This window comes from Myotis nattereri (genome assembly GCF_964212035.1).
Source record: "Myotis nattereri genome assembly, chromosome: X".
NCBI classification, from domain to species: domain Eukaryota; kingdom Metazoa; phylum Chordata; class Mammalia; order Chiroptera; family Vespertilionidae; genus Myotis; species Myotis nattereri.
In genome coordinates, this window is record NC_138078.1 from 11,115,449 (window position 1) to 11,134,590 (window position 19,142).

The 19,142-nt window shown below is 40.6% G+C and overlaps 1 protein-coding gene and 1 pseudogene across 2 annotated transcripts in view; both read left to right on the plus strand.

The window, feature by feature from the left end:
- Positions 1–19,142, plus strand: part of PDHA1 (pyruvate dehydrogenase E1 subunit alpha 1) — a 313,772-nt gene that overhangs the window by 188,900 nt on the left and 105,730 nt on the right. The window lies entirely within an intron of this gene.
- LOC308511102 (vesicle transport through interaction with t-SNAREs homolog 1B-like) lies at positions 1,769–18,875 on the plus strand (annotated as a pseudogene). Its single transcript has 4 exons — positions 1,769–1,861; positions 3,729–3,977; positions 6,032–6,515; positions 18,765–18,875. The product of its transcript is annotated as a vesicle transport through interaction with t-SNAREs homolog 1B-like (transcript).

Sequence of the window (19,142 nt, forward strand, 5' to 3'; positions counted from 1 at the left end):
TCCTGTCTGAGCAATGGTTGCGAGTCTTTTAGAATGACTGCTATTTGTTAACTGGATTAAAGGGGAGATAACAAGAGGTGTTTTTTTCAATATCCTGGGGACATTCTTAATCTGGGAAACACATGTGTTCCCACACCTCTTTGAATCTTTGTGTGTTCAGTAATTAAGTAAGAAGGTTTCAGAATCTCCCAAATGGTTCAAATTCGTTTTCCACATAGTTTGAAGTTGGAAACATTAAGAGGAAAGCCTTGAACTTTAAAGGTAATAAACAGAAGGTGAAAGAAGGTGGAAAAGGTAGGAATTTATCGACTTGTTCTTTGCTGTTGTTTTCTATAGTCCTCTAAGTTCTCAAAATCATCCTTCAGTTTATTTATTGAACCAGTTAATGCTTTTTATTATCCCATGCACACAGATAAAAATATTAAGATGCACTTACTAAGTAGGACATGAAAGATAGTTCTGACTTAGGTGGTCACACTTCCTTCACTGCAGAGAGTTCTTGTACCTAAAACACTATTTTAAAAGGTAGTCTGCCTGGCAGGCGTGCCTCAGTGGTTGAATATTGACCAATGAACCAGGAGGTCATGGTTCGATTCCCAGTCAGGGCATATGCCCGGGTTTCAGATTCAACCCCCATGTGCGGCTTGCAGGAGGCAGCCAATCAATGATTCTCTCTCTTTTTTAAAATATATTCTTCATTCTTTTTAAAAATATATTTTATTGATTTTTTTTACAGAGAGGAAGGGAGAGGGATAGAGAGTTAGAAACATCAATGAGAGAGAAACATTGATCAGCTGCCTCTTGCACACCCCCTACTGGGGATGTACCTGCAACCAAGGTACATGCCCTTGACCAGAATCGAACCTGGGACCCTTGAGTCCACAGGCCGACACTCTATCCACTGAGCCAAACCAGTTAGGGCAATGATTCTCTCTTATCATTGATGTTTCTCTCTATCTCCCTTTCCCTTCCTTTCTAAAATCAATAAAAGTATATATGTTTTTATTTATTTATTGTTTATTGTTTTATTGCTTAAAGTATTACAAAGGGTATTACATATATGTCCTTTTTTTTCCCTGCCCTTGACAATCCCCTGGCCTCCCTTACCCCCCAGTGTCTTATGTCCATTGGTTATGCCCATATGCATACATACAAGTCCTTCGGTTGATCTCCTACCCCCCTCCCTCCTGCCCCCCAACCCTCCCTGGCCTTCCTGCTGCAGTTTTTAAAAGGCAGTTTATCATCTATCCATTACCAAAAAGTTGCTCAATTTAACACAGAGATAAAACTTTCTCCTGTCCTTCAGAATAACTGTGTCTCTTAACTTGCTTTTCTTTCACCCAACAGTGTTTATGTAAGTTTTGTAGGCCATTGGTATTTGAGAAAATGGGAAGAAATAGTTGTTTTCTTATCAAAATAGAGATCTTAATGAAACAATGTGGTTTCTAATGTTCAAGTTGTGGTGTGTTTTTTTAAAAGGCACAAAAATCTTATTACAATAATACCCTGGTTGAAAATTGTAAAACAAATTTAGTTTTTTAAAAGTTCAGTAATAATAATAATGGGGAAAATCCTTTCACTGCGTTTATCAGTGAGACTGATTAATCTGGCATTATAGAAACTATAACCAATACTCAGAATCCAAGATGTGCAGGACCTTTGTCTATATTTGATGTTTTACAAAAGCCTTGATGGGCATAAAATGCAGATTCTCTGGTCCTATACCCAAAGATGCCAATTCATTAAGTCTAGAGGTTCACCTGGGAATATGCACTTTTACCAAACAGTTGTAGGTGATTTTGATGTTGGCGGTCCAAGGACCATTCCTGGAGAAGATGATTCTGTAGCTCCTTTTGACATGGTAACAGTGCAACCTGGTGCTGCCTGCCATTCTCTGGTGGCATGGCTGTTACTAAAGATCCTTCAACAAAGATCTTCAGTGGGGTGACTTTATTGCAGTTTGACCTTTTGAAATACGTTCTGAATTATCCTCAATTATAACAGTGGTTTTTGGTTCAACACCTTTGATTTATTCACTAAAATTCTCCTGCCAATTAATGAACATGCAAGGGCATATCTGGTAACTCTCCATAGCCACAATACATGTTTGGCCAGAACACTCTGGTTAGATAGTAGAGGTGGGGCTGCCTATTCACCCAGTTTTGAAATCCAAATGAAATGTTAGAATTCAAATAAAGGGCTCTTAGCTTATCACCATTATATATCAGGAAAGTGATTATGTCATTTAGAGCAAATACTCATAGATGGTGCCTACACATTAAAAAGATGTTGAAACGGTTAAAAGAAGGGGTTGAATTTGAACAAAGATAGGGTTATTTTGACAATTGGTATATAATGTCTGTTTTGCTGAATTTCATCAACTACTGCTTCTGTCTATTTTGTGTTGATGCAAGCAAGATTTGAGAAGGCTTCTGGTGAATTCTAAACTGCCTCTGAGTAGCTCATCCTTCACCATAAACACCTGGAAACAGGGAGGAGTCAGGAAGTTGCTGCACCAGAGAGTGGCTTTTCTCCCCCTGCATGAGGGCTAGACTATCACTACAAAGGAGGCCAGATAAACTCTCACAAATGAGTTATAAGGTAGAGTTCTGTGAGAGCCAACTATTTACTTCTTCCCTTCTTACCCCTCTTTTTTTCTCTATTGGCATCCTGCAGAAGGAAAAGGAAGTGTGGTAGAATGTATTATTTGTTTACAATTCTTCTTTCTATTCTCTTCACTGTGTCATGACTTCACTAGGTAGATTATGCTTCTTTGTCCCATTGACTTTGAGCTTGGCCACATGACTTGCTCTGGCCAGAAGAAAGTGGGAAGAAGTGATCATGAATTAGTTTTGAGCTGAGATGTTAAATGGCATTGAAAATTTCTGCTAGGTTCTTCTTATATCTGTCATCTACCATAAGAAGAGCATGCCTTGGGAAGATGCTGGTTCCAGAATTAGGTACATGTGGAACAGGCCTCGATCTGATTCATAGCCTTAAGCAGAGCTGCCATAACTGACCCAGAGACACATGAGTGAAAACAATACTGTAAATGTTGTTTTAGTAAGCCATTGGGGTTTTGAAAGGGGGGGGGGGTGTTTTTTATGCAGCAGCATCATAGCATTAACTAATACAGGAAGGTAACCTCCATTTACTCAGGACTCAGTCCTTGCCAAATACCATTTACATTAGCTCATTTAATCAAAATTTCCTTCTGAGTTCTAAATACTCCCATGTTTCATGAAAAATCTGCTCAGAGAGGGCAAGAACCACAACTAATAAGTGACTGAGCCAGAAGTTCAAATTCACATGTCCAAATACAGTGATTATTTAATGTTTTTTTTCCATCTTACTGCAGTTAACACTACAGGTGATAACAACAACAACATAAATGTAACCCCACTCTTTTATGAAGGGCTTTACAGCTCAATGCACTTTCATGTATCTTTTTTCATCAATAAAAAATGTCCCATTACTAATTGGGATATTTAGTTCTATTTAGTTCTGCTCTATATTGAATCACAGCCCATGTGATTTGAAATTGTAAATCTGTAGTTAGGATAGTATTGTGCTTTAGAAACCACAGGAAGGCTTAAAATAGACTGGAATGAAGCACCTCTTCCTGGGCGGCCTAGGTGGTGGTGGTGGTAGCTGTAATGCCTGCAGGGCTGGGCAGCTGACTGCTGGGGTAGGAGAGGGTCTGGGCCCTCTCAGTGCTGCTGCCGCAGTGTGGCCTGTGCCATGGCCACACCTCCGCCGCCTCCTCAGAACATTTCGAGAAACTGCATGAGGTTTTCCGTGGCCTCCATGAAGACCTACGGGGCGGGGCGGGGGGAGATGCTGGAGCAGCTCCTGGGGGCTGGAGTGACAGAAGAGAAGAAGAAATTGATCAGAGATTTTGATGAAAAGCAACAGGAAGAAAATGAAATGCTGACCGGGATGGAAGAGGAACTATGTTATGCACTCCTAACTTTTTTGTTTTGTTTTGTTTTGTTTTGTTTTTGTTTCTTTTTGTTTGTTTTTTTGTTGTTTTTTTTTGAGTTGGATTTCAATTTATAATTTATTTATTTTTTTTCAGGATTTTTATTTTTATTTATTTTTATTTTTTTAATTAAATCTTTATTGTTCAGATTATTACATTTGTTCCTCTTTTTTCCCCCCATAACTCCCCTCCTCCCAGTTCCCACCCCACCATCCGCCCTCACTCCCCACCCACTGTCCTCATCCATAGGTGCACGATTTTTGTCCAGTCTCTTCCCGCATCTCCCACACCCCTTTCCCCCCCAAGAATAGTCAGTCCATTCCCTTTCTATGTCCCTGATTCTATTATAATCACCAGTTCATTCTGTTCATCGGATTGTTTATTCACTTGATTCTTAGATTCACTTGTTGATAGATGCATATTTGTTGTTCATAATTTGTATCTTTACCTTTTTCTTCCTCTTCCTCTTCTTAAAGGATACCTTTCAGCATTTCATATAATCCTGGTTTGGTGGTGATGAACTCCTTTAGCTTTTCCTTATCTGTGAAGCTCTTTATCTGACCTTCAATTCTGAATGATAGCTTTGCTGGATAAAGTAATCTTGGTTGTAGGTTCTTGGTATTCATCACTTTGAATATTTCTTGCCACTCCCTTCTGGCCTGCAAAGTTTCTGTTGAGAAATCAGCTGACAGTCGTATGGGTATTCCCTTGTAGGTAACTGAGTTTCTTTCTCTTGCTGTTTTTAAGGTTCTCTCTTTATCTTTTGCTCTTGGCATTTTAATTATGATGTGTCTTGGTGTGGTCCTCTTTGGATTCCTTTTGTTTGGGGTTCTCCGCGCTTCTTGGACCTGTAAGTCCATTTCTTTCACCAGGTGAGGGAAGTTTTCTGTCATTATTTCTTCAAATAGGTTTTCAATATCTTGCTCTCTCTCATCTTCTGGCACCCCTATAATTCTGATGTTGGTACGCCTGAAGCTGTCCCAGAGGCTCCTTACACTATCCTCGCATTTTTGGATTCTTTTTTCATTTTGCTTTTCCGGTTGGGTGTTTTTTGCTTCCTCGCATTTCAAATCATTGACTTGATTCTTGCGCTCCTCTGGTCTGCTGTCGGGAGTCTGTATAATATTCTTTATTTCAGTCAGTGTATGCTTAATTTCTAGTTGGTTCCCCAATATAACATCGAGGGTCTTATTAGTTTTCTCGTAGATCTCATTAAGTTTATCGGCGGCTTCTAAACAGTTCTTGAGAAACCTTAAAAGTGTGGTTCTGAACTCTAGATCTTCCATTGACAATTTTGTCCTGTTTCTTTGTCTCCGCATTTTGTTATGCTTCCTTGGTGCACCCCCTAGTGGTCTTTGTTTGTGGTCTTATAGTTAAATCTTGATTGTTGTAGCTAATTCCAGGGAGGGTTTGATCTCCAGGCCAAGTGGCTATGAGAATCAGCTGTGTCAGCAGTGAGAGAACTTCTGTCCTCTAGGGAGGTGCTAATCTGGCGTTTGCCTGAGGCTATCCGGCAAATGCCTCTGTGCAGGGCTTGGGCGGGGCGGGTCGCACAGGATCAATAGGGTGGGCCCGAGAGAGCAGTTATGGCGGCTCTCAGTCCTGTCCCCAGGGGCTCTGCCTCTCTGAGTCCCAGCACCCGCTGCAAAGCTCGGAGAGAAAGCTGCACTCGCTCTGACTGAAGCCAGGCAGTCCCGCTTCTCCCGTTTGAGTCTGGGTCCCTAAAGACTCGCCCGGATCTGGAGCTCAGAGTCTGCGACTCCCTCCCGATTGAAAACGCCAACCGCGCCCTCCGCCGCCAGCCCGCTCCGCGCACTCCGCACCTCAGAATTTGACTTCAGCACTGCGCCTCCTCTGAGTGTCCGTATGCGTTTCTCTTTCCTCCTAGTTGTAGGACTTCCACTCAGCCAGCGTTCCAGTGGTTTTGGGTGATGTCCGTTCCGTCTTTTAGTTTCACTTTTGAAGTAGTTGTTCAAAGCAGCAAACTCCGGCGTTAACCTATGCCGCCATCTTGGTTCTCTCCTCAATTTATCCACTCCTAACTTTTTGTAACCCTATGATGTCTAAGCTTTGAAACTACCGGGAGGACCTTGTCAAACTCCACCAGGAAGTGAAAAGCACGCCTTTGACAGCCACACCTGGGGGCCGAGGAGACATGAAATATGACACATACACTGTAGAGAATGATCATATGAGTCAGCTCCAGTCTCAGAGGGTATTGCTTTTGCAAGGCATTGACAGTCTGAACCAGGCCGCCCAGAGAATTGAGAGTTCTCATCAGATTACTACAGAGACTGACCAGATTGGCTCGGAAATCATAGAAGAGCTGGGGGAACGATGTGACCAGTTGTAACACACCAAGAACAGACTGATAAACACAAATAAAAACTTGAGCAAAAGTCGAAAGATTCTCTGGTCAATGTCCAGAAAAATGACAACCAACAAGCTACTACTTTCCATTGTCATCCTACTGGAGATAGCTATCCTGGGAGGCCTGGTTTATTACATATTTTTTTTATTTATTTTTTATTGCGTAAAGTATTACAAAGGATATTACATATGTGTCCTCCCCCCTCCCCCCGCCCTTGACAATCCCCTGGCCTCCCCTACCCCCCAGTGTCTTATGTCCATTGGTTATGCTTATATGCATGCATACAAGTCCTTTGGTTGATCTCTTACCCCCCTCCCTCCTGCCCCCCAACCCTCCCCGGCCTTCCCGCTGCAGTTTGACAATCTGTTTGAGGCAGCTCTGCCTCTGTATCTATTGTTGTTCAAAAGTTTATAATGGTCTCTATTATCCATGAATGAGTGAGATCATGTGGTATTTTTCCTTCATTGACTGGCTTATTCACAAGCATTGAACTTCCTGCATGGAAGGGTTTATGGACCAGAACTTTGACCCTGAGAATGAATGGTGTTAGAAGTGTGGAATAAAAGACACATATGTAATACCCTTTGTAATACTTTAAGCAATTAAAAAAAATTAAAAAAAAGAAGTGTGGAATAAGCATAAAGTTGCTGTGAGCTAATGGTTCAAGGATGCACTGTGTAGCCAGACTGTGGGAAGAGGGAGGGAAGACAGAAAACTAGTTGAAACAGCAACAAGACCACTGTGATGTACCAAGGTAACAAATGCTGTTTATGACTTCTGTAAAAATAAATAAATAAATAAAATTGGAATATTCCTAGGTTATAGGTACGAAAGAAAATATACTAGATGAAAACTAATTGAGCCAGTATTTGGAGCTTTTTGATCAAAGCAGACAGACTCCATAGAAACTATTCAGGACCACTCCTCTGACCCCATTAGAGGAGAAAACACTCAAAAGGCACCACCAATATTGTCACCACTGATACTCAGAAAGAACAATATTTTCCAAGCCTGTACATTAGAATCACTTAGGAAGCTTAAGAAAAAGAAGCATCTGGGCCCTGCTGACAAACATACTCCATCAGAATTTCTAGGTGTGAGATTAGGTATCTATATTTTTTAAAGTTCCCACGGTGATTCTAACAGCAGCCAGAGTTGCATCTCTTTAAACTGGAAGATGGGACAGATAAGATGTATTGTCTAACATTTAATGTTAAAAACAAATTCCAGTCTGGAGATTAGAGTGAGGTTCAGCTTTGTGTGTCTTTGAACTTACTGCTCAGTGCCCTCCTATTATTCTTTATCATTTCTCTTTTCTCCATTGGATATTTACTGAATCCATATTTATTACCTGAAATCTATATCTGTGTCAATTCCTGAAACAGTGTTTAGCAAGGGCTAGAGTGTAAAAAAGTCTGTAGAGTTTGTAAGAAATTCACTGAAACTGAAGTCACTAATTTAATGCGAGTCATGTCACTGGCTTACTAGCCAAATAAAATTAATTAATTAATTAATAATTTTTAAAAGCAAAGGTTATCATATTGATTCTATACATGAGTCACAGTCTCCTATAACTATTTCAAAGCATTGACATTCTGGTTTAATTTGCACATTCAAGTTCCCAGGAATCAGTTTTGATTGGCATAGCACAAAATTAAGATCATGTATGCTGACTTGCTCCTGCATACAGAGACCCCGTGTGGCACTATCTGAGTGCCTCCCCAGGTTATGTGGGAAATTTTATGTTTGTTTTTTTGTTTTGTTTTGTTTTGTTTTGTTTTGTTTGTTTTTTAAAATAAGACACAAGTCTCTTACTGCACTGGTGGCAATTAATTTCAATACATTTGAATGACACTAATATCTAACATTTATGGAATACTTTCTATGTGCCAGGTACTGTTCTTAGTATTATACGTGCATTAATTCATTTAATCCTTAACCTAATGAGATAGGTAATTTATTATCCTCATTTTACAGATTTAAAAAAAAACTGAGACACAGAAAAGTTAAGGTGCTCAAGGTCACAAACTTACTACATGATAAAGCTGGAATTTGAGCCCAGAAAATTTAGTTTCAGAATCTGGATTTTTAGCAACCAAACTATACAACATCCCTTAGTATGTAGGTACATTTTAGGAGAGGATGTAGAGCAACTGGTACTCTCCTCACTGGTAGTGGAAGTGCAAATTTGTACAACTACAAACAAATTGTTTGGTAGTATCTACTAAAGCTAAATGAATGCTTACCCTGATTTAGTAATTCCTGGGTATATACCCTACAAAAATGTATATTTATGTTGATGAAAAAACATGAATTTGAATGTTTATAGAAGCTCCACTCATAACAACACTGAACTGGAAACTACCCAAATGTCCATCACAGAAATTCTGGTGTATTTTTACCACTATGCAGCAATGAGAATAACCAGTCTATAACTACATGGAGTAGTAAGGATGGAGCTCATAAATATAATGTGGACTGAAAGAAGCCAGGGGAAAAATGTCTAATGCTATTGATAGAAAGTTCAAAGACAGGCAAAAAGGATCCCCGCTATTAGGGGTCAGGCAGTTGGTTGCTCTTAGGGGTAGGAGTTATGACTGGGAGGAATATTTGGGGAAGGAGACTTTTGGGATGCAGGGAAGTCCTATTTCTTAAATTGGGTACTGACCACAAGTGTGTGTTTAAGTTTTGAAAATTTAGTGAGCTGCTCATTTAGGTTATATGCACTTTTCTGAATATATACTATATATCAATAAAAACTTTGAAAGGGTAATATCTGTGATCAACTATTATTAGAATTAGGAGATTTAGGTAAATATTTTTAAATAAACAACAAATATTTAAGGAAAAGTAATTCCAGGCAATCAAAGAATACATTTCTTTTTTTTTTTTTTAAGAATAAGTTTCTGATATCCCTAGTTCTGCCCTGCCTTCCCATTTCTTATCACAAATGCCAACCTGATGAGCTAATAACAATAAGAGAAAATGATCGAGTCAATGAGGCACATAAAATGAGTTCAGTGTGCTCCTGCTCACATCTGGACAGGGGTTCAAAGGCAAGGTGACTAATGTGAGCTGTAAGGTGCAGTTGGTAGGAGGCATCAGAATAAAGTGTCCCTGGCTTGCTCGCTTTTATGTCTTCTGGAACATCCAGTTATAGGGGTGTGCAGAGCAGTGAAAACAGGAGATAGGATTCTTCAGTCTGCAGGCCAACGCTCTATCCACTGAGCCAAACCGGTTAGGGCAGGAGATAGGATTCTTTTATAGAAATTTTCAAGAATGAGGAAATTGAGGTCTAGGGTGAGAAGCAACTCCACATGATATTCTACTGAAGGGCAATACCTCTTAAATGGAAAGAGGGTTGTGGCTTTCCTAAGAATTATTATTACTCCTGAACCCCACCCGCCTCAGGGAACCAACCAATCAGCCACCCCCTACACAATTGAGAGGTACAGCCTAATCCACAAAGCCCCATTTATTCCATTTATACCTTTGAGAGAGAAAGACTTCCTCAACTATCACAAAGGCAATGCTTTGCCAGGGAAAACACTACTTTTATTTGCTTAAGAAGCAAGCCTATAAAAAACTTTCATCACTTCAGATGTCTTCAGCTAAGTTCGTAGTTCCATAGGAAGAATTTTTAAATATAGATCAAAATTTGTAATTAAAACAGCCACAAAATTTACCTCTGTATCAGTCAAGACAATGGTTCCCTTTATTGTCCTTTCCTTGTCCCAACCTATGAATCTGGCCACCTGACCTTAAGTAGAAGCCATGAAGCCACAACCTCTGTTTTCCGTCTCTTCCTCTGTGCATGGCACAGAATTATGGATAATTAAATATGAGATAACTTTGACAAATACTTTCCTTAGAGTTCTGCTGATTATTCTCAAGGGGAAAATGTAGTAAAAGGAACTAATTTGATTTAATTACTGCATTCATCCAATCATTTAGTGAAGTTGTTTCTAGGCCTGATTTTCAGTTGCTGTTTTCAGAATCAGATTCATTCCCTCTTTATTCTCCCCATCATGTCTCCCATCCATCTTCCTCTCTTTCCATTACAAACTCACCAACTACCCATCTGAAGTTTTTTTTTTTTTTCCCCCATAAGGACTTAGTGGAACTAAAGCTGAGAATTCTAATATGGTTTCAGTGGTGGGAAGATTTCCCTATAGAGGGGTCTGAATATTCAAATATTTTAAAAAGGCTTCAGCTCCCTTCTGGTCTACTGCCTGGGGGCATTGTTCACTATCTCAGCCCAGTGGTTTGGTGCCCTTGGTTTGGATATGAGAATAATCGCCAACTTTCAAATCCTTTCAATGTCCTTATGACAGCAGAGTTGTGGCTTCCAACCTCCATTATTACTGCAGACTGGATTTACTGAGGAGTTACAGAGGGGGCATGAAGGGCACTCATGAAGCAAGGTGTCCCAGCTGAGTCATAGACTAAGGATCCCTGCTGTCCTGGTTTTGCTTGAGTTGATTTGAGATGCTTTTCATTTGGGAGCAAAAAGAGGAGGAAATACCTCTGGAGAGAGGGACAAGGGGAGACAATTCCTTGGCCTAGTGTCTGCCCTGTGCCTGATCTGATGAGTATTCTACAATCCTAGAAAGAGAGGTGTCAGGGCCTAAGGCTGAAGGGGCTCCATTCATTAGAGATTCTCTTATGTGCTGGACTTCAGAAGGGGGTCGCACTTTCTCAGCCCTACTCTGCCACAGACTGCCACTTAGCATTGGCACCCTAAGGCCTTGGAATGGCCACTAATGGAAAATGGCAGCTCACAGAAGAGGAACAGATCAGGAACTAGAATAGATACTCGACAAGTACAGCTCAGAAGAATGTGGGCGAGTACTTTCTTGAATACCTGTAATTCACTTGTCCTACAAAGTCCCAGGGACAGCAGAAGGATTGGGGGAGGGGGACCGGTGGTGAGGGCTAGGAGTCCATAATTTGGGCATAAATGTTAATGTAATATCAGTCATACCCCAAACTGCTAAAGTCTGGGAATATTTTAATTGTTCTAGAAAAGGGTGTGCTTCCCAATCTCCTTGAAACAGATAATACAGATTGTTTTATCAGACTACCTCCATAATATTAAAGTACTCTGTGAAAAGAATATTCAGTAGCTGAAATAGTTAGAGAAATACTATATTAAATAACATCAAGCATAATTTTTACTGAAAAACTGCTCATCTTCTTTAATGTGCTAATGAGGTAGTGAATCCCTGAATCAGTCAAGATAGGCTAGGTTATGCTGCAATAAAAATTGACTCCAAAATCTCAGTGGCTTACATCAGCAAAGGTTTATTCCTTACTAGTTCTGCTGCATGTCATCTTCACTTAGGGACCTAGACTGAAGGAGCAGAGTATTGTTTTTGTTTATTTGTAGAAAATACTCTACTTTTACATATAATAAATATTATATAATTTTATATGAAGAAGTACAGGAAATGTAATGCCTGTAGGGCAAACTTTGACCAATGGGAGATGGGTGATGACAGAGTTAACAGATAAGATCGCTACCCATTCTCGATCTCCTGGACTGTATGAGGCACAGTTCTTTCATTTAGCCATGGGGTGCGCCTGAGAGCGTCAGCTGTGTCTCACACAGTTTGTTGGGAAGCAGTGGCAGTGCTACAAGTCATCATCTTATATTTGAATCTCCTTCTATTCTGTCCTCACTTTAACTGCCCTGAATTACACCTCCCATGAAAGCATCAGCATTTAAACCTTGCCTCAAGCTCTGTTTTTCCAGAATAATAAAATGTGGAAAACGATTAGGATTTCTGGTCTCCTAGACAGAGCAGTGGAGTTGCTATCTTAGGCCTCCTTGCTATTTCTCCATTTACAAAGTACACTCCCAGCTTTGGGACATGCTGTTTCTCTATAGAACATTCTTCCTTCAGACGTATGCATGGCTTATTCCCTCACTTTCTTCAGGTCATTGCCCAAATATTACCTTCTGGTTCTAAATTATGAGCAGATATAAAAGTGAAGGACACCCTATACCAGGGGAGTGTTTTCAGGAAACAACTTTTATGGCAATTTTGCAAAATAGTATCAGAATTTTATTGCCACATTGGTTTTAATTAGACAAATTCCCAGAAAATATGTTTAATATTACTAAGCTCAAATGAGTTTTACAAGGCAGGAAATGAATGTATTCTGTATTAACAGTATTCCAAATGCACTCTATGCAATGTGATGTTGTATTTCACAAATAATATAGGTTCTTTTTCTCTATGGTTCATTGTCTTTGAAAGCTAGGACAATCGACTGTCAAGTGCAGAGAAAAGAGTCAGCCAGTCGATAAACAACATTGGGTTTATTTTATTCAATAATTTACTTATCACAGAATTCGATCCATGCTTTTAAAATGCCTTTGATGATGGCAAAGAGAGTGGTGGTATTTGAGAGCCTGCTAGGGGGCTCCAAGCTTAGACTGAGTAGGGTATAGGGGAGTTTTGGGGATATAGACACAGGGCAGACAGAAGTAAAAGCAGTACCCAGCATGGTCCTAATGCCACCCTTGCCTCAGAATACTGGACTCAAAAATCAGCAGATGTGCTGGGGGCTTTGGGTTATCAATCTTTCTATAAATCAATGCACTCAAAACCCAAAGCCTTCCCCGTTTCAAAGGTATATGAATAAGGTTTATTAGGTTCTAGGAAATTCTGCATGAAGAGTTCTCAAACCATTTAAGAGTTTGTCAGTGGATGATTTCTTGCCTTCACGCTTGCTGAGGTAAGTTTGGGACCCAAAGTGTGAATTTGGGGTGTGTAGACTTTAAAAATTCTGCTCTGAAAGATAGCTGCTAGGAGTTTATCCTCATTAGGCAGACAGCAAAAACACTATGTGGAAATCCAGAAGTAGATGAAACATAAGTATAAAGAAAATGGAGCTATGCTGAGACCCCACATTTTCAACTTTGGATTTCAGTTCTGAAGAGCCAGGGGCTTTAAGAGAATCTGGTTAGTGTCACCCCTGGAGGCCTTCCTTTGGGAACATTTTTAAAGAATATTGCATGGGTAGTTCCATGGGTGTCTGATTAGTGCTGTTGCACAGGGAAGGGCCCTGACTGTGGTTTAACGCTCTATTGTTGTCATATTAAGTAGTTTTATCTTTGAATTTGTGTTTTGTAAGTTAAGTCCTATGAGACAATAGAATATATGAGGGTTAGGGGTTTGAAGCCAGGCCCACTTTAAATCTACTTCTTGCCACCTCCCCACCTCCCTGGATGGGTTCTTGACTACCGCCTCTCCTCTACCCACTGGATTCCCAGCCCTGCCTGGCCTCTCCTCTGCCCTGTGACCACTGCTACCCTCTACCTGGGCAGTGGAGGTAGCATTTGGGGGATGGGGTGGAGTGAAGTGGGTAAGGTGAGGTGAGGGTGGGGAGGGAGGTGCCAGGAATATTGGGGTGGGTAGGGGTTGGACATGTGCCCCATATGGAGTCTCAGGTGGGGCACGGCAGAAGCCTTCCCCACCTTGGACTGGCAACACCATGGTGAGTTCATCAGGCAACTACGTAGATATGAGTCTCTAGCCCACCCCAAATCCAGGTATGGAAGTTGCAATTTCTTGAGGGTTGGCCATCTGCCATGGGTTGGGACAGTGGGAAGGGAGAATTGACTTCCCAGCTAGGACAGGACTGGACTGGGACTGGATGTAGGTCCAGTAGCTGGTGGAAAGGAGAGCCTGGCAACCAGTAGACCACATGCACCTCATCATAAAAAGGGACTCCCAGGAGTTTGTGAGGGTTTATAGCGTGACATTAATAGGAATTAAAGAGAGAGAGAGAGAGAGAACACAGAGGAAAGGAAATATTTTATATTTAGTACCTTTAATGGCACTGTTTTTCTGCTTTTTTAAAACAAGGGACCTTGAATTTTTAATTTGCACTAGGCCCAGCAAATTATGTAGCTTGCCCTAGACTACAATATATTTTCAATAGTTCCAATGAAAGGAATGGTAGCCATACCTTAACATACCATTCTTCTATATTTTGCTCCTGAGTCCTGCTGGCTATGGGTCCACATGGTGCTGCCTGCTAGAAGACCTGGCAACAAGAATTTGGAGTTGTACTTGCTGCTGGTCTACATCCTAAAACTTTAAGTTCTAAATCTCATTGTTTTGCATTAAACCATTGTGGGCTCTCTCCAGCTCTCTCTTGCCTTCGTACCTTCAGCATGCATGTGCTTTGCTTGCCTTCCAAACCAGCTGGAACACACCAGCTAACATTCAGGCACAGACAAAACACATTTTAAATGGTTTTGCCCCACATGAAGGTGATAGCAGGACAGAAATGTTCATGAGACTCCCCGGAATAGCCATGTTGGAGTAGTATTTGGTGGAGAGGGAAGAAAAGGAGGAAAGGGGCAAAACATTTGTAAAACAATATACAGTCATTACCTTTTTTCCCTTTAAGTGTTAAAATGTAGGTCTAGTAATTTATCTGATAATTAACCTAAGCACGTACTTCAATGGACAAGCCCAAGTCGAACCTGATGATGCCAGGCAGTGATAGGGGGAGAAACAAACTTTCTGCTGTGAGAGAGTTAGAAGCACTTTCCATTCCAAACTAACAAACAAAACAAAAGAAAACACTCCAGATGCACTTGAGTTTCAGGATTCATGAGTAGTTCAGGAAAGAACTGTTGGGCTATCTCAGCTATGCGGAACATTTTCTTCAGTTACTCCCATCAGTGACTGAGCTCATCAGTTTTGGAAGGTATCCTAGGATGTCTCATTAGGCTGTTTGAAACTATTGATGTCAGATGATAGCACTGTTACCCCTTTTTCATCGCTAATTAATGGATTAAAAGTCCACTATAACAATGTTAGAATCTATAGCCCAGGAAGAAGGTGGTCCTGGACTGTTGCCTAGTTGTGCTGGATAGCTTCCAAGGCTGCCAATGCCTGGCCATCAGTGTGCATTATAAGGGAGAAAACAAAACCCACCAATAATACCTCTGCAGTGGTTGCTAAAATTAGAAGCATCCATTAGTGGACTCTTGTTTTCAACGGAATGGAAATTTGTTATTTAGAAATTTTGTTTTGAATTATTAATTTATATAGAAATAAGAAATGCTTGGGTTTTTTAAACCAGATCAGCTTGGGTCCACAAAGTCATTCTGCCTATTTTAAGATGAGAAAAGTCCATCTGTTTGTCTGGAAGAGAATTGACTAGCTCCTAAGTACCTTGTTAAGTAGCAAATAATGGGCCATTTAGAGGGTTGGTTTAGTTAAGTGTAGAGGCTGCCTATTCTATATTTTAGCTCTCTATTTATAGATTTTGCTCATAATGTTGTAAAATGAGTATAAACCCTAATTCTGGTGGCATCTGGCTGTTCACAGCCCTTGCTTAATACCTTTAATTCTAACAGTAATAGCTTCCACTTACTCAGTTCTTGCTATGACCCAGGAATCGCATTAAATGCTTTCAATATGCTGTTTTATCTTATGAGCTAAATATTATTATCCCCATTTTACAGATTAGGAAACTACCATTTAATGAGGTTAAGTAATCTGACCCGGGTCACACAGCCACTAAGGAACAGAGACATGGCTTTACCATGTTTGCAGACTTCTAAATCCAGGTTTGAAGAAAAAGGAAAAAGGCCATATAAAAATTATTGAGTTCTAAACTTTCAAGGGGTAAAACTTAGATGATCCTCAAAGGACTAGTTTTCAGTTCTTCTGCTGTATTTTCAAACCTGGCAGAATCTATCTTGTTCAGGAGGAAGGGTGCATGTGCACACACACACACACACACACACACACACAAATACACTTTTTTACATATGTGCATACACACAACAGCCCTTGGTCATTCACATCAAAGCAGTCAGTAGACACCCTATTCTGGGTTCCTTAAATCTCACAACCAAGTTAAAAGTTAAGCCAACTGGACAAGTGCTCTTAGACCAATCTGTGAGGACAATAATATTCCCAGTGGAAATCAGAAATATGGTACCATTTAACTCAGATCTCCACATATGACTACTTCTATAACCATCAAAATATAAATTGGTCCCACTCCAGCCAAGCAGAGAGTGGAAATGAAAAAAAAAAATTGTCTTGGTGCCAGCTCTGATTCCCCACTAAATAACTGTGGCATTAATATTGAAAGTATATCATCTGAAGTACAAATTCTAAGTCTGCCTTAAGGACCAACATGTCTTGGTCCAGAACTATTTGTGCTGTGGGTGGTAGACCCCACTTCTGGCACCAAAGTGCTGGAGTCTCAAGCATTATGTCTAATCTTCCAATCCAACTACACTGTCTTCTTGCTCTCATGTGTGGTCTAGTGCTTGTTTCTGTACTTGGACTTTTCCTCTGATCCAGTATGGAATCTAGGGAACAAATCTTTTATTTTTTAATATATTTTATTGATTTCTTACAGGGAAGAAGGGAGAGGGATAGAGAGTTAGAAACATCAAAGAGAGAGATTTATTGATCAGCTGCCTCCCACACACTCTGTACTGGGTATGTGCCCGCAACCAAGGTACATGCCCTTGACCAGAATTAAACCTGGGACCCTTGAGTCTGCAGCCTGATGCTCTATCCACTGAGCCAAACCGGTTAGGGCAACGGAACAAATCTTGATTGCTCTGCTGGTCTTCAAGCTTCTCCCAAAGTTTGAGTCTACATACTAGATTTTCATTTTGACTTGGAGAAAACTACTCTTCTTACATAGCCAACAGGCATGCTGCTGAGTCCATCCAGCCTGGCCTGGCCTAACGTTTGGCCTGGGCTTCTCACAGTATGTTGACTAGATCCCAACAGGGAGACATCTGGAGAGCAGGTGTTCAAAGACAACTAGGCCGAAGCTGCAAGGCTTTTTCTGACAAGGCCTTGGAAGCCACATAGCATCACTTCTGCCACAGGCCAGATTCAAGATGATGGAAGGGGAGAATTAGGCCCTACAAATTTATGGAAGGAGTGTCAAAGAATTTGTGGCCATAATTTTTATAAGAGAGAGAGAGAGAGAGAGAGAGAGAGAGAGAGAGAGAGAGAGGCCAAGGGTTGACCCACAACCAAGCTACTCAGCCAGGGCTGTAGCCATCTTTTAAAAGTTCCACAACAGTGTTTAGCATTGGACACATAAATGAAAGAATGAATGATGCCTATGTAAGCATGTCTGATAGATGTGCTCTCTAAAAGCTTCACTTCTATTAAAACATTGCATTTATTCTGAAATATTCTTAGGTCCAAAATTAAGACAGTGATTTTATTTGAGAAAGGGTCTACTTATGCTAACTTCTTATCATAAGGTCAAAGTAAAGAAAGAAGAGGAATGGAATGAGAGGCAGAGCAGCTATCCTCTTCTTCAGATATCCACCCCCTTTATCTATTTCCATGCCTGAAATTCCTCCAATAAAAGGCCTTTTCTGCTCTTGGGTCTTGAGGAATTAATTTCTATCTATAGAAACCATCTATCAGTCACTGATCATCAGAGAGATGCAAAATAAAATGACAATGAGGTATCACCTCACACCAGTCAGAATGGCTACCATCAACAAATCAACAAATGACAAGTGCTGGTGAGGATGTGGAGAAAAGGGAACCCTAGTGCACTGCTGGTGAGAATGCAGACTGCTGCAGCCATTATGAAAAACAGTATGGAATTTCCTCAAAAAATTAAATATGGAACTGCCATTTGACTGGGTTATCCCACTTCTAGGAATATATCCTAAGAAACATGAAACACTAATCAGAAAGAATGTATACACCCCTATGTCCATAGCAGTGTAATTTACAATAGCTAAGATCTAGAAACAGCTCAAGTGCCCATCAGTAGATGAGTGGATAAAAAAGCTGTGATACATTTATACCATGGAATACTAAGCAGCAGTAAAAAAGAAGAATCTCTCACCCTTTGAGACACATGGAGGGACCTGGAGAGTATCATGCTAAGTGAAATAAATCAGTCAGAGAAAGAGAAGTATCACATGATCTCACTCATAGTTGGAATCTAATCAACAAAATAAACTGATGAACAACATGGATCCAGAGACATGGAACAGAGTGTAAAATCTTTGAGGGAAGGTGGGGGAGAGTGGGTGGTTGAGGAGGCAATCAACCAAAGACCTTGTATGCATATATGCATAACCCATGGATGCAGACAGTGGGATGGTGAGGGCCTGGGGCGAGGGGTGGGGGTGGGCTGGAAGGAGTCAATGGGAGGAAAAAAGGGACATATGTAATACTTTCAACAATAAAGATTTTAAAAAATAAAACAACAACAAAGAAACCATCCACCATGATACAGACACCATTTACAGAAGAATAACATCCGAGTTTTTTTTTATATCTCACCCCTTGGGGGTTAGAATGGGAGTGAAGAGGAAGTGGAAATGTTGGGCTTTTTCAGGTATGAGTTGGACACTGTTTCTCTCTATCTCTGCAGGAAATACTTTCCAAAACTCCCAAGCAGCCCTTCAGAAGTCTTCCCCACAAGGCTTACAGTGAAGGTTGTGGTCCTTCCACCCTTAAAGCACAGCAAGAGCTCTCTTCATAGAAACCTCTTCATACCCTGACCTCCTTTGATGCCCTTGTTCTGGTGGAGGGTTGCTGCATCATAGAAACAACTTGAATGCTTCCACTGTGGTTTCTGTCTGTGGGGTTTCACCTTCTGCTCACTTTAGTATCTGATATCTGCAGTATTGACACCTCAGCTGAATCTGAGGTGGGACAAGTTCCATTCTAACCAACTGTTATGTAGGTTACACTGTTGTGTTACAGCTAATAATAAGTGATTTTTTTAAAAAAATCATAATTCCTGCAT